The sequence below is a fragment of the Myotis nattereri genome, assembly GCF_964212035.1.
Source record: "Myotis nattereri genome assembly, chromosome: 9".
In the NCBI taxonomy this organism is placed as follows: Eukaryota; Metazoa; Chordata; class Mammalia; order Chiroptera; family Vespertilionidae; genus Myotis; species Myotis nattereri.
Genome location: NC_138084.1, coordinates 46,660,711 through 46,684,384, shown reverse-complemented (window position 1 = coordinate 46,684,384; position 23,674 = coordinate 46,660,711). Strand labels below are relative to the sequence as shown.

The following is a 23,674-nucleotide window of genomic DNA, read 5'->3' as shown; positions in this document are numbered from 1 at the left end:
CTCTTGCAAGACTTGAGTTTGGAACTGAGTGGAGGGGGGCGGGGGCAGGACAGTAGGTAACCAGGTGTGCTGATGTGAACTGCGGTGGAGATGGCAGGGTTCTGGAGCCGTCCGCCTTAAGAGGGGCCTTCCAACGGTGGCAGGGCCGCAGCTTCACTCCTGGGAGCTCAGCCTGGAGTCTTTTCTTTAGCACTGGCAATGATTCTTCAAGTGATTGCGTACCCTGAAGTCAATATTTTTGTGCTTTCACTATCCAGAGTGGGTCCTCTGAGCTTGTTTCCTATTATATTCAATTGTGTGACACTGGCCCACCCTCATTATTTGTAAAAAGGAGATAATAATCCCGACCTATGGAGATGTTGTGAGGGTTAAGTGGAATGATGCATTTAAAGTGACCGACTCACTCTTAGCTCCACAGGCTCATGGGCGGCGGGGCCTTTCTCTCTTCCTCCTCTGTAGGCTCACTCATCCTGTAAGACCCACTTAAATGCCGTCTCCTCATACCGCCAGGAAGGCAGAATTGCTGCTGGGCTCCCACTATCCTATTTCTTTCCTTTTACAGGTCACAACATGCTGTGCTGCTATTTTTCCTATGTGTGTTTGTCTCCCCAACTAGCTTTCGAGTTCTCTGAAGGCAGGGGTATGAATGCCTTACCTGTATTTCCAGGGCCTGACACAGAGCAGGGAATGAATGAAATGTGTTGGTTGAACGCATTAACCCTAGCGCAGCCTCACCGAGCTCTTCAGTTTCCCACCCTCGTCACAACAGTAAACTCGTAGTGCCCCATGGGTATGTTAGATTAGGATCACTTGGCCGAAAGGAACAGGAAGCCTTTTAAACTAGCTCAAGCAAAGGCGGGTATATCGGTTAAGCTTCAGGTGCAGGAAACAGAAATCACTCTAGCTATTGTCAGTCAAAAAAGATTTAAAGAGAAATGAGGTCCTTCTAATGTTGTTGCAAATATCGGAGGCCTGAGTTGTAGGCTGGACCTCCCCGAATAACTCGCAGAACAACACTGCCCATGTGACCTCTCCAGCACAATCAGGGAGGAGGGGGAAGCCCTCCAATGTCTGAGGGATGTTTAAGAATACACAACATCTGGCCAGCATGGCTCAGTGGTTGAGCATCGACCTAGAACCAGGAGGTCACAGTTCAACTCCTAGTCAGGGCACATGCCCAGGCTGCAGGTTCAATCCCCAGTGGGGGGCGTGCAGGAGAGACAGCTGATCAATGATTCTTTCTCATCATTGATGTTTCTATCTCTTTCTCCCTCTCCTTCCCTCTCTGAAATCAATACAAATATATTTTAAAAAATACATGACACAGTGCATCTAGGCACCCACAAAGTTAGTGACTGCCCACGGAGATAGTACTCCAAAAAGAAAACACCCCAAAACACCCCCGTCTCCCTGACTGTTCCCAGCAGCCACAGCTGCAGCAGCCTTCCCAAATGCTGAGGCTTCTAATCCTTGGAGCTGCCTTTCCCACCCTCCTGCATTAGCTTTCTATTGCTCAGTAACAAATATCACACTTAGTGGCTGAAAACGACACATGCTTATTATCTCAATTTCTGCGGTTCGGGGTCTGGTCCTTTGCTCAGGGTCTCACAAGGCTACAGTCATGGGGTTAGTGGGTTGCATTCTCATCAGAGGCTGCCAAGCTCCCTCAAGTTGTGGGCAGAATTCATTTTCTTGCAGCTATAGAACTCATGGTGGCATGCTTTTTAAAGGCCAGAAGGAAACACACACACACACACACACACACACACACACACTGAATGAATGAATGAATGAATGAATGAATGAATGAATGAATATCAGAAGGGGAGTGAGAGTGAGTTGTGTTGGAGTCTTATATAGACTGAGAGCCAATGAGAACAGTGCCATTCCACAGTAGTGAGCTCACTTGGTGCATAGATTTTGGGTTCTACCTTCTCTTCTTCAGTGAAAAGAATCAGAACTCTTTGGAGAAATGGCTGATTTGAGGGCTGGGCAAAGGATAAGAAGAACCTAGAACAGTGATGGCGAACCTTTGACACGCGTGTCAGGGGTGACATGCGAACTCATTTTTTTGGTTGATTTTTCTTTGTTAAATGGTATTTAAATATATAAAATAAATATAAAAGATATAAGTGTTTTACTATGGTTGCAAATACCAAAAAATTTCTATATGTGACACGGCACCAGAGTTAAGTTAGGGTTTTTCAAAATGCTGACACGCCGAGCTCAAAAGGTTTGCCATCGCTGGCCTAGAACATTGTGGACCAAAAAGCAAGGAAGTGCTCAAAGAATGATGGGGACCTGTCCAAAGGACGTTGAATGGCATGGCTATTTTGGAAAGCAGTTTAACAATTCTTAGAGTTAAATATACACTCACCCTACAACCCTTCCATTTTACACCCAAGGAAAATGAAAACATATATATACCCACACAAAGACTGGTACCCGAATGATCATAGTAGCTTTATTCATAATAGCCCCAAACTTGCAATTCGATCAATAATTGAATAAACATGTTGTAGTATATCTATGTAATGGAATACTACTCAGCAACAAAAAAGGAAGAAGTACTGACTGACACATGAAACGACATGGATAGTCTCCAAAATAGTATGCTGCATGAAAGGAACCAGACACAGAAAGTACATACTGTATGGTTCCGTTTATATGAAATTCTAGAACAGGCAAAATTAGCTTAAGGTGACAGTAAGCAGATCATTAATTGCTGGGGGGGGGGTGTGTGGGGGGAAGGGACTGACTGCAAAGAAGCACAAGGGAACCTCCTGTGTCAGAAGGGGTGACAGTGTTTACAAAAGATATACGTTTGCCATAACTCATCAAGCTAAACACTTAAAGTAGGTATATTTTTATTATGTGTAAATTGTACCTCAATAAAGTTGATTTTAAACACCTGAGCAAAAGATATGAACAGACACTTCACAAAAGAGAATATTCAAATGACCACAAACTTGGTCTAATTCAACCGCGTTAGTAATCAATCCCCACATAACCAACTGAGGGATTGAGATAATAAAGATGGATGATACCAAGTATCGATGGGGATGTGAAATAACTGGAACTCTCATACATTACTGGTAGGAGTGTGTTGACTCAAGTAGTTTGGAAAAAGGTTGGTTTTGCGATGTGAACCCATAATTGAAACCTGTTTAGTCTGTAGCAGGTATTTCTGGTACTTGCTGTCACATTTCCTTAGCCCACCTCCGACTGCGGCCACAATTGTGGGGGACAGTTCCAACTCTCCTCCTGCTGCTAAGCTGTCACCTCAAGTATATACCTAACATTTTTTTTTTAATTCTGCTCTAGGGTCTTCTCTGACATCTGCAAGCAAAGCCACAAAGTCCAGGGGAGTCAACAGCCTTGGGAACACCTTACCAACGAGGGATGGAAGCCAGTGGGTGAAAGGCTGCATCTTTCAGGCGGTCTGTTCTGGGAGGCATTCTGTATGCTTCTCCGAGGTTCTGGCAGAAGCGAGACCCTCAGTAACTCACTCTACATTGACCTTTCCTTTCCCTTGTTTCACGCCCGTTCCATAGGCTTACTTCCCAGATAAACAACCTGCACCCCAGTGTGTCTCTCAGCCTCTGCTTTGTGGGAAACCTAAACGTAGGCAGTTGGCACCGGAAGTCAGCCCAGAGCGAACACCTCAGGAGCGGATTCTAGAATGGAGTCGCTCCCTGACCAGGTGGCAGCAAGGACTCTGTTGGGCAGTTGAGCAGTGACAGCCCCTGATATGCTGAGCTCTTCACCTGTGGGAGACTGGAAGGACAAGTGGGAGGAGCACATTAGATTATGCAGTGGTTCTAGCATAGGAATTCTTAAGCTTTTTTTAAAAAAAGTATTGCCTTCATATGGAGAAAAATTACATTGATAGTATCTCAGGTTTGTGGGGGTGGTGGGCAAAAGGTGTGAAGGTGGTCAAAGGTACAAACTCCCAGTTACAAGATAAACCAGGTGTTGGGGATGTAATGTGTGGCATGGCAACCATAGCTAACAGTACTGTTTTGTATATTTGAAAGCTGCTGCCAAAACCGGTTTGGCTCAGTGGATAGAGCGTCGGCCTGCGGACTGAGAGGTCCCAGGTTCGATTCCGGTCGGGGGCATGTGCCTGGGTTGCGGGCATATCCCCAGTGGGAGATGTGCAGGAGGCAGCTGATCGATGTTTCTCTCTCATCGATGTTTCTAACTCTCTATCTTTCTCCCTTCCTCTCTGTAAAAAATCAATAAAATATATTTAAAAAAAAAAAAAAAAAAAAGAAAGCTGCTAAGGGAATAGATCTTAAAAGTTCTCATCACACCCGACCGGTGTGACTCAGTGGTTGAGTGTCGACCCAGAACCAGGAGGTCAGGGTTCAATTCCAGGTCAGGGCACCTACCGGGGTTGCAGGCTGGATTCCCCAGTAGGGGGTGTGCTGTGCAGGAAGCAGCCAATCAATGATTCGCTCATCACTGATGTTTCTTTCTCTCTTCCCTTCTCCTCTCTGAAATAAACACACACACACACACACACACACACACACACACACACACACACATATATATAAAAGTTCTCGTCATGAGAAAAAAATTGTAACTATATGTGGTGCTGGATATTAACTAAACTGAGGGTGGCAATCATTTTGCATATATACATATATCAGATCATTTGTACACCTAAACTAATCAGTGTGATAATTCAATTATATCCCAATAAAATCAAAGAAAATGAACCACCGAACTGTAAAGTAATGTGCATCCCTAGCCAGAGAGATTAAATGCTAAGAAATAAGATTTTGTCTAACAGGGTTGAACTTTGGAGGCCCCAAACATTGTGATATTTAAGATGCTTTTTGTCCACTTAAAAACAAGTTTTCACTTCCTTGGGGAGATACCACCCCCATTGAGAATTCATGCTGTAACACTGGAATGGTATGGGGTGATGTCAGTTATAATTTCATGGAATTTGCTGGATTTTGTTAACTACCTTAAAAGCCCAGAAAAACGAGAATTTCAGGTAGTGTTACCTACCTATCAATTCAGGACATGGTAGGAAATCCAGAGACCTTCGTGGGAGACTTTTTATTTTATTTTTTAAAATATATTTTATTGATTTTTTGCAGAGAGAAAGGGAGAGGGATAGAGGGTTAGAAACATCGATTAGCTGCCTCCTGCACACCCCCTACTGAGGATGTGCCCACAACCAAGATACATGCCCTTGACCAGAATCAAACCTGGGACGCTTGAGTCTGCAGGCCGATGCTCTATCCACTGAGCCAAACTGGTTAGGGCCTTGGGAGACTTTTTAAAACCCTCTTCCCCTCAGGGAGAGAGCACCGCATGAAAACCAGGTGAGCATGCCTGCGAGGCGGGCAGAGATCCTTGGACTGGTCTCTTGTGCTAAAGTCATGGTTCTGTGGGTAGGGAGTGGGACCCTGATGCCTGGGATGGAGATGTTGGGGTGGATGCAACTGAGAACCTTGTACCGCTAGCAAGGAGCCCCCTCCCACTTGTTAGCATAGAGTTGGTGCCCTTGATTTGAGACTGTATTAGTTTCTTTTTTTTAAGATTTTAAAAATATATTTTTATTGATTTCAGAGAGAGATAGGAACATCAATGATGACAGAGAAGTATTGATCAGCTGCCTTCTGCAGGCCCCCTACTGGGGATCGAGCCCGAAATCCTGGCATGTGCCCTTGACCAGAATTGAACTCGGAACCCTTCAGTCCACAGGCTGACGCTCTATCCACTGAGCAAAACCAGCTAGGGCTGTATTAGTTTCTTATTGCTGCTGTAACAAACTGTCACAAATATAATGGCTTAAAACAACACACATTATTTTATGTACTGTGGTTCAGCCTGCTTTATTTGAGGGGGTTTGTGGATATGTGCATGGGGGTGGGGCTGGCTTTCATTCCCTCCACCGGGCTTGACCCTCTGATCTCACTCTTTACCCCCACTGCCCCCCTGCCTGCTGGGTAATACATTCAGTGGTCACATCCTCCTGTTTCAGTCAAATACACATGACAGTTCTGTGGTTCAGAAGTCAGAAATGCGCGTCCCTGGGCTAAAATCAAAGTGTCTACAGAGCTCTGTTTCTTTCTGGAAGCTCCAAAGCTTCTGTTGTCTTGTCTATTCTAGCTTTTGATGTTTTTTTTTTTTTTTTTTTTTTAAATTCTAACCCAAGGACATGTTTTATTGATTTTAGAGAGAGAGGGGAATAGGTCAAGAGAGAAACATCAATGTGAGAGAGAAACATGGATTGCTTGCCTCCCATACATGGCCTAACTGGGATGGAATTCAATACCTAGGTTTGTGCCCTGACCGGGAATTGAACCCACAACCTTTCTGTTGTATGGGAGGATGTTCCAACCCACTGACCCACCTGCCCATGCTGGAGCTCTTTTTATTCCGTAGCTGTGGCCCTTTTGCTCTGTCTTCAAAGGGTGAGTGGAGTGCTTCTCACATTGAATCACAACTCACATCTGACCTTTTCTGTAGTTAGCCGACCTCTTCCCCACTCTTCTGCTTTCCTTTGTAAAGATCTTTGTGACTACATTGAATCCGCCTGGATAATCCAGAATAACCTCCCCATCTCAAGATCCGTAATTTAGCACTGGCCGTGGGTCCCAGCCAGCTCAGCGATCCCGCATCACCTCCCCCAAGACCTCACCAGAGTGCCTTCTCAAATGGAACACCCCGTGGAAACCATGATGTTCACATTTCACAAAATTGCTGGGGATAAAGGCTGCTAAACAAAGGAGGACCTGAGAGAACTCATGGAAAACTTCTCTGGATTTTTGGAAAATCAAAAAGACCTTCTGGCTGTGGACAAAATAACGAAGGACCTGGAGCAGTGCAGAGAGGGCAGAGTGGGCTTCTAGAGCTTCTTTTCCCTAATTGCTGGGCTCACCATGGCGGGCGATGACAATTGTGCAGCACACATGAAGCCGAAGGGGAAGAAGTCGGCAGCACTGGGCAGTTCTCCCACCCTGATAACAGTTCTCCCAGTGGTTGCTTAAGGACTCTCTGCCCCACAGCTTCCCCTTTATAAGTTTCATGAACAGATTGGGAACCTTAGAAAAAGTACAAATAAAACCCCATCATTCCACATGAGAAAGAAAAGCCAATTAAAGCCAGATAAGCTTTTGATTTTTATATTGATTGTGTCCTCAATAAACACATTTCTTTTTTAGTTCCTTAAAAAAGATTCTTAATTTAATGACACCGTCAAGGTCCCCTTTGTCATGGAAGGTAACACATTTATAGGTTCTGGGGATTAGAATGTGAATATTTTTAGGGAGCCATTATTCTGTCCGCCACAGAGACGGTTAGGTTAGGATTAATTTACTGAGTTATGATTTGGGGTTAAGTTACTTAACTCCTCTGTGCCTCAGTTTTTTCATAGATAAAATGGCTGGATAACAGTCTATTTCAAAGGGTTGTTAGAGGCCTAAAGGAGATAATGCTTAGAACAGTATCTGACACATAGTAAGCACTATGTTAGTATTTGTTTGGTACATTTTTAACTTTGCTTCTATAACTATGTGTCAGGCACCATTCTAGATACTGGGGATATGGAGTGTATGAGTAGGAACAGGACTTGATCTCAAGGAGCTCAGGGAGTCAGACACACAAATACAGTTACTACACAGTAAAAGGCATGGAAGTACTACAGGATTACAACATTGTGAAGGCTCAGGGAAATTTAAGAAATATTAGTTGAATGAATAAAATGAACATGACATTCAAACTGGGCTTTGTAGAATGAGTAGGTATTGGCCAATGAGATAAAGAGAGAAGGGCTCAGAGCCAAGAAAATGTGTGTTCAAAGAACATTAAGTAGCATTTTGTGTAGCTGGAACAAAAGATAAAAGCTAGAAAGGCTGATGTAAGCACCAAGGTTGAACAGTGTCAAGTTAAGGAGTTTGGACTTTATCCTGAAAGCAACAAAGGCCTTCCAGAGAGTTTAAACAGGGGAGGACATCATCAGATTTATGGTTTTAAAAGGCTACCCTGGTCACCAGTAAGAATGGATTGAATTTAGAGATTGAAGGCTGGCCCAGATGTCCAGGCGATGGTAGTGAGTGAAGAGAAGGGCAAGGACTTGAGAAATATTTAGGAGACTGTACAGGATTTGGTGACTAATTTGATAAGGGAGTCGAGAGAGGAAGAACAGGCGTTATGTTCAGGTTTCTGGCTTATGAGACTGCTAGATGGCGGCCCATTGATTGAGACGAGGAAGTAACACGAGTCGCACCTTTGAGGGGGCGGCGGTGGTGGGGAAGGTAATAGGTACAGCCATGATTCAAAGGTCTTAACGTGAGCTAAATTGTAGTTACTATTATTATGGTAACACTAAGGCTTGGAGATCATGTTAAGGACACACAGGTACTACTTACTATGGAGAAATTGTTTCTTAGAAATGTTAAGGTCCGGTCACTGACAGCTGGGATTTGAAGGAGGACATCTGATTTCAGACCTTCAGTCACTAATGTTTCAGGTTTGGACATGTGGGATTTCAGGTACAGCGCAGGGTAAGTGATGCTGTCCCGGAGGCATCGGGAAACACAGAAGCCGAGCTCAGGGGAAAGGTAGGGGTTGGGCGTAGTCTCCGTGGTAGGAGAAGGACGGGAAAGGAGGCCCATTTTTTTCAACGTCAGTTCAAATCTCTATTATTCGTTGTTCCCCAGCCCCTCCCCCTACGGAACTCCAAGTCGTATTATAAATGCAGGGCTCTGGGGTCACAGGAGGTGGGGTGGTTTGCAAATTCTGCTCTTGGCAATGGTCTAGCTAGCAGCTGATGCGGAGGGGCTTAGTAACCTGAAGAGGACCCCAAGACCTTTAAGCAGTCTTTTTCCACCTTGACCCGACCGTCATCGCCCGAGAAATCGCCCCCTAATCTTCCCCGAGAAAGGCCGGGTCCAAGGAGCCAGCGGCAGTAGAGTTGGAGGCGAGGGGACAGATGCGGGAGCAATGACGTCATGCGGCCGCCGGGTGATTCCCCAGCCTCTGGCGTCATGCGCCGATGACGTCACTCCAGGCGCTCGCCTGCCCCCACGCCTGGGCCGGCCGCGCTCACGTAGGTCGGTCCGGGCCTCCCCGCCCCCTCCCACCTGCGGGAGGCGGGGCGGGCGGGACTCCGCCGCCTCGCCCGGGAGGGGGTTGGGGCCGGTGGGAGAGGCGGTCGCCCGGCCCCGCGGCGCACAATAGCGCGGCAGCGGGCGGGGGCGCGGCTGCAGCTGGAGCCCGAGGTGCCGGCGGCCACCGACGCCCCTCGGCCTCCCCCGCACACGCCTCCCTTCGGCTCGTCCACCGCGTCTCCGCGCGCCTCCCTGCCCGGCCCGCGCCCCGCTCCCCGCTCCGCCGGCGCGTTCCCCTCATCCTCCCACCCCTCGCGCGCTCCGCGCTCGGATCCCCTCCCAGGGCGGTCTCCCACCTCGGCCCGGCGGCCCGCGAGCCCCCACACCCGCCCCGCAGCACCCCTGCACCCGCGGCGTCCGACCCCTCCCGGCCCGAGGGGATCCCCGGCCCGGCCCGAGCGCGCGGCGGCGGGAGCGAGAAAGTGAGGCGGCCCCGCGCACCCCCGGCTCGGCCGCCGCCCCCGGCTGGAGGAGGAGGAGGAGGAGGAGGAGAAGGAGGAGTAGCCGAGTCCAGCCGAGCGAGCGTGGAAGGTGAGGGCGGCCTCCGCGGTGCCCCGGCGTCTCGGGCAGCCCGGAGGGGCGCGGGGCGCGGGGCGGGGGCGCGCGGCGGGGGCCCGGGCCCATTCATTCCCCGCGGCGGGGGCGGGCGGCGGCGCCAGGTGAGTGGAGGCGGGGCCGCCGCCCGCGAGGTGGATGGTTCCGTCCGACCAACAAAGGCCTCCGGTGCACACACCCGCGCGGCCGCGGTCTCGGACTCGCGGGCCAGGGACCCCGAGAGGGGGCGGGGCCGGGACCCCAGGCAGGTCCGGGTCTGGGAGCGACTCTTTCCCCAACTTTGCGGTCCCCCGGCGCTGACCTTGGCCCGCGATCGGGAGCCCCGCAGGCGGCGTCCGGGTTGCTGTGCGTGGAGAGGGCGCCCCTGCCCGGGCCGGGGAGTCACCTGTGGGTCCCACTCCTGGAAGAATTCGAGCGGCCGGAGCCGGACTCCTGCAGCCCCTCCCCCACAGCGGGATGCGCCGTAACTTGTAGAGTTTAACCCCAACAGGGAGAGGAGAGAGAATTATTTTATGCTGATTATTCCATGTCAATGATTATAGCCTTTACTGGCTTGAACATTTAACAGCAAACACGGGAGGGAGTGTTTTTGGAAGAATACTTGAGAAGTTGTGGGTGTTTGTGGGTGTTGGGAGCAAAGTGCTTGTGTTGGTTCAACTCGGTGGATAACTGTCTTATGCTTTTTTCCCCCGGCACTGTGAAAGGTGAGGGGAAGGGTTAGGACTATGGTTACCGAAAAAATTCAAATTCATAAGACTAGCCTTTAAGAATTGTTCCTGAGAAAAGTCTTTTTTAAAAAAAAAATGTTTTATTGAATTTTTACAGAGAGGAAGGGAGAAGGATAGAGAGTTAGAATCGATCAGCTACTTCCTGCACACCCTCTATGGGGATGTGCCCGCAACCAAGGTACATGCCCTTGACCGGAATCGAACCTGGGACCCTTCAGTCCCAGGCCAACGCTCTATCCACTGAGCCAAACCGGTTAGGGCCTGAGAAAAGTCTTTACTTTTGCCTTCTGTGTGTTTGGGCTCTCTCAACTTTGTCAGGAGAAAGCAGGAGCCGACAGTACACCGATGCCTCATTGATCTTACCTTGTGACTTCACCGCCTTCCTGTGACCTTGAGCAGGTTACTGCCAGCCTTCAAGTTCCAGGAGTTTGTTTTTGCGCCCTGGACGCAGACAGGTACCAAGCACCGACTCAGCTTTCAGGACTCCCCTGGAGAATCCCCCTTCTCCCACTCTGAAGCCTTTGCTAGCATCCACTCCCAAACTCCTCTCAGGCAAAGCCAACTTCTCCCCGGAGCCCTCAGCGGCCTGCAGGATTTACCACAGCATCGGTAACATATTTTGTTGTTGTTAATGTTTCTGTTTGGGAAATCCTCCATCCAGGTGCCTGTGGAATCCACCTCACCTTAAGGAGACTCTACTTCTCAAAAAGAGTCTTGGGAATATGGACTCTGAAACATTCCCTGAAGTTTATCCATATCCTTACCTGGAGGAGCTCATGGTATTTATCTGGTTAATTTGCTTATTTAGCCATCCCTTGACCCTACATTACTGGAGTCGGGAGAGCTGCTGTGTCCAGGCCTCCTGCTAGGGCGATGGGGATTCAGAGTCTATTAAAGACATTCCATGTCTTCCAAGAGCTCAAAGTCTAGTGGGTGAGGTAGACATGTAAACAGTGAGACCTGCTCTGATCTCCCGGGGACTCCCGTAGTCCAGGGAGCAGTGTGCAATAATTGAGGCTGCTGGACCTGTTTTACAAGGTTTGTCCTGGCCAGTGAGTCGTGCTGGGAAGGTGGTGACCTGTCTCACATCCACAAGACAGCACTTGATAAAAGGCTTGTCTAGCCCGGCTGGTGTGGTTCAGTGGTTGAGCATCCAGCCGTGCACCAAGAGGTCATGGTTCAATTCTGGGTCAGGGCACATGCCCGAGTTTCGGGCTCAATCCCCAGTAGGGGGCGTGCAGGAGGCAGCTGTTGGATGTTTCTATCTCTCTCTGAAATCAATAAAAACATATTAAAAAAAAAAAAAAGCTTGTCCAAGTCAATTCAATATACATTTATTTACTAGGCACATGTTATGAGGCCCTGTGCTGGGCTTGGAGGAAGCAGTGCTTTCTGAAAGGAGGGCGCTGTGTATCCAGAGAAATCTTTGTAAAACAAAACCCATCGTATAAATGTTTCCCTACCCAGACTAGTCATTGCCTAAGGATGCATTTTCAAACTCGAACCTGAATAAGAAGTTTTCAGAGACCAGACTGCTGCCTACCGTTGCAGCCTCACTGTAACTCCCCTGCCACACTCTTCTTATCACTGCTTTTGCTTGGGCTGGTCTTTCTCCCCCAACGCCAGCCTTCCACCCTCTACCTGCCTGTGGGGGAGTGCTTGTTGGACCTCTGGAAGCAGCAGCCCTTCGTCTCTCCTCCTGTTACCTCCATAGAATGAGTTACTCCTTTATTCTCTGGCTCCTGTACGCACCACTCTTACAGCACTGTTGCAATTATTTGAGTTTGTGCCTGTCTTTTCCATTAGCCTGTGAATTTCTCGAGGGCAGGACCTGTTTAGTTTTAGTGTCTTAACAAAGTTGCGTGCACGGATACCTGTTTTTAAAAGGAATGAATGGATGGATGAAGAAGCAAGTCAAGGCCCAGGAGATAGAGGATGTCTGATCCTTTGGGCTAGAACAGTGATCTCTAAGTGTGGTCCCAGCACCAGCAGCATCAATGCCATCTGGGAATTTGTTGGAATTGCAAATGATTTGTCCCATAACTGAGTAACTGTGGCTGGGGCTGGGCCTTTAAATACAGTTCCTCATGTTGTAACTCAACCATAAAATTATTTTCGTTGCTACTTCATAACTGTAATGTTGCTACTGTTATGAATCATAATGTAAATATCTGATATGCAGGATGGTCTTAGGCGACCCCTGTGAAAGGGTCATTCGACGCCAAAGGGGTCACGACCCACAGGTTGAGAACCGCTGCTCTAAAACCTCTGCTGTAACAAACCCTCCAGGTCAGCGGTCGCCAACCTCTAGGACCTCAGGGACCACCGGTTGAAAACCGCTGAGTTAAAAGATCTTGTTTTGCCCAAACCGGTTTGGCTCAGTGGATAGAGCGTCAGCCTGCGGACTGAAGGGTCCCAGGTTCGATTCCGGTCAAGGGCATGTACCTGGGTTGCGGGCATATCCCCAGTAGGAGATGTGCAGGAGGCAGCTGATCGATGTTCCTCTCTCATCGATGTTTCTAACTCTCTATCTCTCTCCCTTCCTCTCTGTAAAAAATCAATAAAATATATTAAAAAAAAAAAAGATCTTGTTTTGATAAGACCAGGTCCTTGCCATCCCCCCTCTCCCTCCCTTCTCTTTCAGAGCACTTACTGCCTGGCAGTTCATTCTAGTCCACCTCTGTATGCCTTCCTTTTGCCACTAGATTGAGAGTTTACTGAGAGCAGAGAATTTTGTCTGTTTTGTTGACTAGCTTTTCTTCCCATTTCTATCCATCTTTCTCCAACAAGCTTAGAATAGTGACTACATGCAGGCACTCAGATATTTGTTGAATGAATAAGATGATTTAGTCCCATTTACTGCCAGCTGCTACATTGGGGTTTTATTCAATAGTTCTCAGATTGAAGAGGAACCATGCTTTAATATGAAAAGCCAAGTGGATTCTGATATTTTTTGGGGGGAATTTATTTTAGACTGAGCTTTTCTTCCCGTTTATATCTGTCTTTCTCCACTAAGCTTGCAGGATTTTTTGGCCTTTGTTCTTGTAGTCAAGACCTGAAAACTGCTGTTGAAATATCCTAGGCCAGGATTGTTTCTTAGGGATTTGCAACTTGGTTTTGCAAGTCTAAATGAGCACCCTAACTTTTGAGCCTTTTAACTTGAAACTGTCTCTTCCGGATCTCCTGTGGTTTTGTTTTTCTCTAGTGATACTTAAAGCCCTACGGGGGCCTGTTTGACTCCACGCAAAGGTTTTTCTTCCTTATGAAGCTCTTAAAATATATTTTTTCTTTCACTTTCTTATTAGCTGTAAGATACAATATCCAGTTTTCTCCTTTCCTAACTTCCCTCTGAGAGATTGGCTTTGTTTGTTCATTCACTTATTTATAAACATTTATTGAGTCCTTCCCTACCATGTGCCAAGCCCCGTGCTGGGACAGGGTGTTCAGATATACATACTCAATGCTTTAAGGAGTTAAAGATATCACAAAGATATCATTTTAAGATTTGGTGTGACAAATCTTAAAATGAAGGGATAAAGTGAGGGGTAAAAAGTGATGTATACTCATAAAGATGGGAGAAGGCTGTCTTTCTAATCCTGCCTCCCTCACCTCAGTTTAGGAATAGTTTATCAAACAAGCATTATTTTAATAAACAGACTTTAAACATATTTTCAACTAAGAGGTTGAAGGCTTTTGGGGAAAACAAAAATAAAAATCATGGTAGAATCAGCAATTGCTAATCTGAGATAATTCAATTCTGAGAGAGAGAGAAGAGGAGAGGAAAGGAGGGGAGGGGAGAGACGGGGAGGGGAAGGAAGGGGAGGAGAGGAGAGAGAAAACATCAATGATGAGAGAGAATTATTGACTGGCTGCCTCCTGCAGGCCCTCTACTGGGGATTGAGCCCCCAACCCGGGCATGTGCCCTGATCTACAATAGAACTGTGATCTCCTGGTTCATGGGTTGATGCTCAACCCTTGAGCCATGCTGGCTGGCCCTTTTCTCCCTTTTTATCTTTCTAAATCATAACCAGAAAGTAGGGAAAAAACTTTTTTTTTTGTTGTATAGTAAAGAGAGACGTTTAAGGTTATCAAAAGGACACACTGCTTCATAGATGTCATTTTAATTCCTAAAGACTAATGTTGTAATTTGGAGATGGGGGAATAATGAAACCAGGAGAAAGTCAGGAGACCTTAATTTGTTTCTATATTACTGCATGACCGTACGAAGTAATTCATCCCTGTGCCTCTTCTCCTAATTGTAAAATGGGGATAGTAAAAGTTTCTGTGACCAGCTTACAAGGTTATGAAGCAACTTAAGTAAAATATTGAATATAAAGAAACCTTTGAAAAGTATAATTGGCTAGCTAGTTGTTAGCGGGTCGTAAACTTACTCAGTAGTTTATTGTACACCTGTTATGTACCAGCCACTGTGTGAGATGTTTTTTTCAATCTTCAGAATAAGCATACGGGATGATGGCCAGCACTTCTCTTTCATGGGTAGGGAGGTTGAGGCTCAGACTGGCAAAGGGAACTTGTTCAAGGTTTTGCTGAAAGTAGGTGGCAGACTTCATTTTCAATCGATACCCACCTGATACCAGTTATGCGTTATGCTGTCATCTTTTCGTATGGAGGATATAGTAATGTTTGGCAAGTATATCGCTGTGAGAGTTAAAATACCCCCCCATTTAGCCTGCTCCCTTTTTCTGTGCATCGAACGATGGGTGAGGGCAGATGAACATGCATTTACATTTATGTTTCTACAGGGAAAAGGCTAGCATCTTGTCCTGCTGCGTTGGTTCAGTCTTTACAACAGTCCTGTGAGAGAGGTGTTTCCGTTTTACAAGAGTGAGGAGACTGCGGATCATAGCAGTCTTGGCTTGCTCAGAGGCACATTATTAGCAAATGACTAAATATTGGTTTAAAACTACATTTTAAGAAATCTAAATGTAGTCCTTTACTTTTGCCACAATATCATATTGCCTTTTAAACTCTTTCAAACTGAGCTGTGGCACACTGGAAATGTCACTTTAGAATGCTTCCTGATCTCTCTCTCTTTAAAAAATATATATATATATTTTTAAGGATTTCAGAGAGGAAGAGAGAGGAAGGGAGGGAGAGAAACATGAACGATGAGAATCATCTATGGGCTGCCTCCTGCACGCCCCCTACTGGGGATAGAGCCCACAACCTGGGCATGTGCCCTGATGGAATGGAACCAGCCATCTCCTGGTGCATGGGACAAACTCAACCAGCTGAGCCACACTAGCCGGGCTATCTCAGTGGTTTTTCATTTGGCCATGTATTTGAACCACGTCTGAAGATGTTAAAATAAATTGCCTGGGCTCTATCTCAAGTCTACTTAATTAAAATCTCACGGGATCTCTATTTTGGAAGGTTTATAGCTAATTCTGATATGCAGTCAAGATTGAGAAGTACCGCCATATATTACATTTTGCATAAACATGTACTTATTATATGAAAATGAATGTCTTAATTTTTATATAAAGTTCATTTCCTAAACACATTAAGCCTCAGGCATTGTCATGGGCTCTGACGAAACAGATGAATCATGCATACCTGGTTCCTACCCTTAAGTTTATGGTTGAGAAACAGAGATGTCCATAGGCAATAATACTATATTGAGATAAAAAGGACACATGGAGATTTGTGCTGTGCAAAAGGCATCTACTCCGCCTGAAATGGGGATAGCCTGGCAAACCTTAAGGGAAGTGTCACCTAAGTTGGGTTCTGAGAGTTGAGCAGAGCTTAACCCAGTACAGTGGGGGAGGGGAAGGAGGAGAGGTAAGGAGAGACCTTCCTGAAAGAGAGAAAGCAGTAGGAGGGCCAGCAGCTTGAGAGCATGTTTGGGGAACCCTGATTAGTTCAGTGCACCTAGAGGAGAGATGCAAGGCGGGGAGTATTAAACTCTCTGGGTTAGCTAAAACAGGTATTGTTTTATCTCTGTTTCATAGAAGAGAAAACAGGAGTTAATGGGATTACCTGAGGCTGTATAGCAAAGCTATGATTTGACTCTTGAGTTCTGACTCTTGAGCTTCTGATTCATGCTTCTTCTATCACATCAGAGCTGCCCGAACCTTTACAGTGTTGTGGGGCTCAGACCAGCTCCCTGGATAAATGCACAGCAACTGCGAAGTTGTAAAGTGCTTGACTCACATTGTCTATTAATTGGGAGTTAGGACTAAATGGTCTATAAGAGTGCTTTTAGCTCAAGAATCTGTGGGCAGTTTCTAGGATTTTCCTTAATTGCGGAAATAAACATTCCCCTCCTCCCCTGAAATTGATAACCAGGGTCCAGTGAGCTAAAATCTTGTCAGATAGGTAGTCACTCTTCCAGTTTGAGGGTCTTCACTCAATCTCCCATGTTTGTTTTTAAAATACATTTATATTTTTAAATGTAAAAGTGATACATGAAAGTGATGCATGGTTCTCAGAAAATGTGAAGAATACAGAAGAAAAAAAGGTAAAACAGCAAAACCACCACCACAACAAAGCCCATCAGTTTTATTGTAGAACTATAACCGGTAGTAGCATTTCATCTATTTCCTTCTAATCTTTAAAAACAAAAAAACAAAAACGAGTTTGGGATGTGATTTTTCTCTTTCTCAAGTATCCCCTTTTCCCAATCTTATGTTGAGGGTAAATGAGATAAAAAAAACCAATCGACATCATCAGCTTCATTACAACTGACCTTTAAGGTGTTTAGTGCCAAATACCTTACATTTGATTTTTCATTTAGAGTCTGTAATATTTTGCTGTATTTGCTTTATTGCATATCTGCCCTCTCTTAATTTATTTATTCATCAATCCATCTTATTTCGAAGCATGTATCAGTACACTTCACCTTTAAACACTTTAGCATTCATATAATTATTTGTTTATATAGAACCACAGTATTACTGTTTACACTATGGCATTGTTTGATTAATGTCTATCTGCCCTAAGCTCCAGAGAATCATTTCTCTAGAAGGCATTCTCCAAAGAGAATAAGTTTTTTTTTTTTAAATATATATTTTATTGATTATTGTTTTTAACAGAGAGGAAGGGAGAGGGATAGAGAGCCAGAAACATCGATGAGAGAGAAACATCGATCAGCTGCCTCCTGCACACTCCCCACTGGGAATGTGTCTGCAACCAAGGCACATGCCCTTGACCGGAATCGAACCTGGGACCCTTCAGTCCACAGGCTGACGCTCTATCCACTGAGCCAAACCGGTCAGGGCGAGAGAATAAGTTTTAACATAGCACCTTTTACCTTAAAATAAATAGTATCTTTCTTTTTTGGTCACTGTTGTATTCACAATTCCTAGCATGTAGTAGGCCCTCAAATATTTTTGGATTGAATAAAAGTGGAACCAGCATTCAAACTGAGGTCCATATGACTTCGTCGCTAAGAACATTTATTTGATTTTCTTAAGTTCAACAAACATACAAGAATCCCTTCAGTGTCTGGTGTTGGGAGAGAGGAGAAGAGACCTCACTGTGCTAAATGTTTAGCTGCCCAGTGCAAATATCTCTGACCTGAGTCAAAGTTGAAGGCAAGCCCTTCAGCTGAGGATGTGGAAAATTCTTAAACCAATTACCAGCTACTTTGCCATTGTGTGTGGGTGTTCATTTTATTTGAGTTAAGGCATTACATGTTCCTGAAAAATGGCCCTGGACTGAGGCATTTGTTGGGATATTTGCCTTCCAGAGGGTCCTTTCTTTTTAGTACTTACTATCAAAGGCAGCATTTCAAAATGGGCAGCTGTGTGTGTGTGTGTGTGTGTGTGTGTGTTTAGATTAGTATGATTTCTTTAATAAGGCCTAACATAATGTTAGCTTTCTTCCATTAAAAATAACAGAGCTAACAGAGCTCTATTTCACAAACTGTTTTGTAACACTATTAAGACATTTAAGATTCAGCCATGATTCCATCATTCTAATAAACTCTTTTTCCTTTTATATATAAACATACGAAGTTACATAGTTATAATCACAATGTAGACCTAAGTTTATTTGCCCTTTTTTCTTGACCTATAAACATTTCTCCATATAACTTCTTACTGTTTGTTATAAAATTTAAGATGATATTTCAGTATTTGCTTAAAGCCTTTGTATCTCTTATACCAGAGAAACATAATGAGTAGAATTCTTTCTCAGGGAAATCTCAGTTATGCTCTTGAGGCCTTTCAACTGACTAGATGACGCCTACCCAGATTATGAGGGGTAGCCTCCTTTATTTATTTATTTATTTATTTATTTATTTATCTATTTATTTCTTAATCCTCACCAGAGTATATTTTTTTCCATTGATTATCAGAGAGAATGAAAGGAGGGGAGGGGAGATAGATAGATAGATAGATAGATAGATAGATAGATAGATGATAGATAGATAGAAAGAAAAGAGAGAGACCTTCATGTGAGAGAGACACATCCATTTGGTTGCCTCCTACACACACCCTGACTGGGGCTGGAATCAAACCTGCCTATGTGCCCTTGACCAGGAATCGAACCTGCCGCCCTCTGGTGCACAGGCTGATGCTCTAACCACTGAGTCATGTGGGCCAGCCTTAGCCTCCTTTGTTTAAGTCAATGGATTGTAGATGTGTCCCACCTCTACAGAATTCATTCACTACAGCACCTAGATCACTTCTAATTCAATAAGTGGATACTATAGCCTAACCTAGTTGTCACATAAAATTCAAACATCACAGTCATTTGGGTCTTTCTTTTCTTGTTGTAAATTACACTGTAATTTTATCTATAACTAGAGGCCCAGTGCATGAAACTCATGCACTGATAGGGTCCCTCGTGGCTGCTGGCTGCCGGCCAGGTACTCCCTCCCTTCCCCTGGCCTGCCCCACCCCCTGGTCAAACTCCCGGACAACTCCTGGTTGAGGGGACAATTTGCATACTATGCTTTTATTATATAGGATACTATATATTGCTTTTGCCTTTCAAAAATGATTTTTTTTTTAGAATAAATTCCCATAGGTAGGAATACTGGGTCAAGGGGCCCGCAGCCCTAATGGGCTCTTGACGGGATTTTATATTTGCAAACGACCACCTCAGCCTTTCTCTTAATGACGTCTTAAGGGACCTACTCATTTCCCATTTCTACAAACCTGATTTTCTCCCTGGGATTTTGGCTCTGGAATCAGCTGCTTTTCTTCAGGGGTTTCTTCCATTTTCCCCTCAGTCCCCACTTGTCACTTTCTCCACTGCCCTTCTCCTCACCTCTCTCTGTGCCCCAGACTTTGGCTCACATAGCACATAAAATTGAAGCTTCATATTCCTACTATTAAATCTAAGTATCTGCTTGGATTTGCACCCATTTTTGCCTCTGCCCCTTCTTTTACAAGGAAGGAAGTGATTCAAGGACAGGCCTGCTCCTTCATATGCCCTTAGCTTTCTTCCCAAGGTTCCGTCTTAGAAACCTCACTTCATTGTATCTTTACATTTTGCTTCCTACTGAGTTACCATAAGCAACTTTCAAATGTTCTATTTAAAGGAAAACAATTTCCCCCTTCCCCACCAATCCAAAGCATTCTTGAGATCCTGTCAGGCTCCAGCTAAATCCTATCTTTGCTCTGCTTCACACCCAGTCTTTTTTAAATAACTGTTTACAACTTATGCTTCCCGTTTCTTACCTCCTATTTACTTGGCAGCCTACTCCACTCCGCTCTATCCCACCAGCTTATCACAACTGCTCTCTCTAAGGCCCCTAATAACCTCTATGGTGTCAAATGTTAAATAATAAGCAAATTCCTCCCTCCCAACCTTAACCACCCTACCCCCCAATAATCTCCTTAACATTATCCTAATATTCAATTGTAGCTCAAATGTCATACTTTTTTTTTTTTTTTTTTTAATACTTTGAAACAGAATCCAGATCAGGGCCACACAGAGAGATTGGTTGACATGTCTTTCATGCCTCTCGTAATCTCTAAATCCCCTGTCCCCAGCCCTGTCAGTTTATTTGTTGAAGAAACCACATTGTTTGTCCTGTGGAGTTTCCACTGTCTGGATTTTTCATCTTTCTAGTATAGTTTAGAAAGTTCCTTGGTCCTGGAGGTTGGCAGCTGAACGCATAGGGAGCCCACGGGAGTCCGGGGAAAAAAAAAAAAAAGTTCCTTGGTTCTGAGTATATGTTACTTGTAAGTTAGTATCTGGAGGCTTGATCAGATTCAGGTTTTTGTTTTGTTTTCATGGCCACTTCATAGGTTTTGGTGTGTTCTTTCATCAAGAGGCTCATAGTGCATGGATGTCCCTCTTTTTGTGATGTTAGCAGCCGTGGAATTTCCTTTGCCATTCTTTTTTTTTTTAATTGATTTCAGAGAGGAAGGAAGAGAGAGAGAAAGAGATAGAAACTTCAGTGATGAGAGAAAATCATTGATTGGTTGCCTCCTGCACGCCCAACACTGGGATTAAGCTTGCAATCCAGGCATGTGTCCTGACCAGGAATCGAACCTTGACCTCCTGGTTCACAGGTCGACACTCAACCACTGAGCCATGCTGGCCCAGCCAGCTTGGAATTCCTTTCTTCTTTTATGCTTTCAAAATTCTTCCTTCTTCAAGATCCATCTTGGACGCCATTATTTCTATGCAGGCTTCCAGTCCAAATCCACCATCCATGATTATAATTTCCTGAAGGGTATGCACACTGAATGTTGTGTTTCCCCTAAATTCATATATTAAATCCTAATGCCTGATGTGATGATATTTGGAGATGGGGCTTTTGGGGTGTCATGAGGTCATGAGGGTGGGTCCCTGATGAGTAGGATTAGTGCCCTAAATTCATATATTAAATCCTAATGCCTGATGTGACATTTGGAGATGGGGCCTTTGGGAGGTTATGAGGTCATGAGGGTGGAGCCCTGATGAATGGGATTAGTGCCATGATAAAAGAGACCTCAGAGAGCTTCCTTGCCCCTTCTGCCATGTGAGGACACAGGGCAAAGAAAGCCATCTATGAACCAGGAAGAGGTTCTTACCAGACACTGAATCTCCTGGTGCTTTGATCTTAAACTTCCTAGTCTCCAGAACTGTGAGAAATAACTTTCTCTTGTTTGTAAGCCATCCAGTCTATGGCATTCTATTTAAGCAGCCCAAATGGACTAAGACAAGGTAGGACTCGGTGTTTTCCCTTGCATCTTTAACAGTGCCTGGCATATAATAGGCTCTCAATAAATACTTCTTGAATGACTGAATAAAGTAATTTACTTATTTACTCACTCAACAAATATTTATTAAGCTTTTCTGAATTTCCAAAGCACTCTCCCCATACTTTGCACTATAATTAGGTATATAGAAATTTGTTTGTTGTCCATAGGAACTGATCACTTATAAAATTAGTCCCCACTCAGACATCCCTCCCAGCTGACCATTGGGCTTACCATTACCTTGTCAATAAATGCCTTTCTAAGGATAGGACTAACATCCAACAATACAACGCAAATAGATTCTAAAGTGAAAACTGACATTTCTGCAGAACATGAAGAAATTTATGCATGTGAAATAAAGTGATATTGGGGAATGGCTTGAAACACACAGAATTGATAAATGAGGGTTAGGTAAAGTTAGGCCAGTTTAAATTGAAGGGCAAATTAGCATGAGTAATGACAGAATAGGAGATTCCGAGGACAATGAGTTGAGTAACAAATAATTAAGAGAGACTCTAGGGAAAAACTGGCGAAGCTCTTGAATATTTTGACAGAATTGATCCTCTTGATCAACGTGTGTCGAAAGCCAAATGTGGAGTGACAGATGTTCTTTGTTTTAGGAATTACCTTCATGGCAATTATAACTTAAATTTTGTTAAATCAAGAATTACAAAAATTTTGTTTTGTGTTTATCTTGATAAGTTAAAGGCCCAAACAACTTTAAAAAAAAATTTATTAGGGAACTTTGATCCCTAATGAGTTAACTTAAATGGCATTTGTGGATAATAGTTGTCCTCAGATAGCAAGAACCCCTCTGTATGTACCTGTACCCCAGGGGATTTCGTTCCCTGAGATTGGGGTTGTGCTAATTCATTATATTCCTGTGGGGCCTGGCTCAGAATCTGATACATGGGAGATATCTAATAAAATATCTAATAATGCAGAGAGATAAGAAGTGAATAATTGAAGGGATTTGGAAAAGCTCCTTGAAAAAATGTTTGGTACAAAGCTATTATGGCAGGTGGGGGAGTAGGGTTTGCCGACATCCTTTGTTAGGTCCAAAGGAAAACCTCTCGTCTTCCTTTTGCCAGCTCCTGCCTAGGGTCTGCTTTAATATTCAGAGTCTGTTGTCTGCCCCGATGGCTCTTGTTCTCATTGTAATTCTTTCTGGAGATTGAGATGGAAATGAGGAAGGTTTGGGGCTGGAGCCTGAACATCCACATTCATGAGAACTTAGAAATGCAGAAGGACCAAATGCCACGCCTGACCCAAACGAATCCAGGTCAGCCAATCACTGCTTTCCTGGCTTCCCCTTTGTTCTTGAGGCCTCCAGCCTCCTATCTGCTGGAGGTTTGTGCTACAGCTGTTTATAGTAATTACTATAATGCTAATGTGCCCCTTAATTAAGGCCTGGAAGAGTATGGTCCCAGCTGGTGGCTAAGAGCTGTGCGGTGCCAGCCTTCAAAGGACCTTTTCACTCACCACGATTGGACTAAGCACCTGAATACCTTTTCCCATTGTTTTTGAAACCATGGAAACAGAAGCTGAAAAGTGACCCTAGCTTAGGGAGTGTAATTCCTCATTTCATGAGTCCAGGGGGGAAAAACTCTTCAGAGACGATTAAAGCTCATGCCAGATGAATAATTCCATGCCTCCCCTTTTAACAAAGTTCTGTCTCATGGAAATATAATGTTGTCCTCTCTGAATATCGCATGGCAGTGAAAACCTCTGCCACAGGTCTGACGTTGAATCCTGAGGCCCTGCCACTTCCTGACTGTGTGCTCTGGGGGGAGTTCCTTAACCTCTAGTTTTCGTTTCCTTATTCTTAAAGTGCTTCTAATGATGATACCTGCTGTAGAGGTTTGTTACTAGGATTCCATGGGATAATGCTTGTAAAGCACTCAGTAGATTCTGGTACATAACAAGTGCTTAATAAATACTGGCAAATATTATTGTGGTTACAGGGTAAAGGACGCTCGAATGAATCTGATGATCAGCGCTTTCTTTCAGCCTTGTCCTTGAAACCTTTGGCCCTAGTTCTCCTCCAGTGAGATTAGCCTTGTGAAAGCAAGGACCTGTCTGCTTGCTTCCC

The 23,674-nt window shown here is 44.8% G+C and overlaps 1 protein-coding gene across 1 annotated transcript in view; it reads left to right on the top strand.

Annotated features, from left to right (window-relative positions):
- The first annotated feature begins 9,613 nt into the window (after positions 1-9,613).
- The window catches only part of PAK1 (p21 (RAC1) activated kinase 1), a 126,227-nt gene continuing 112,166 nt past the window's right edge, over positions 9,614-23,674 (top strand). The window contains exon 1 of the mRNA XM_081100077.1: positions 9,614-9,668. The gene's annotated coding sequence lies outside the window, so the exon portion shown is untranslated. The remainder of the gene's footprint in view (positions 9,669-23,674) is intronic.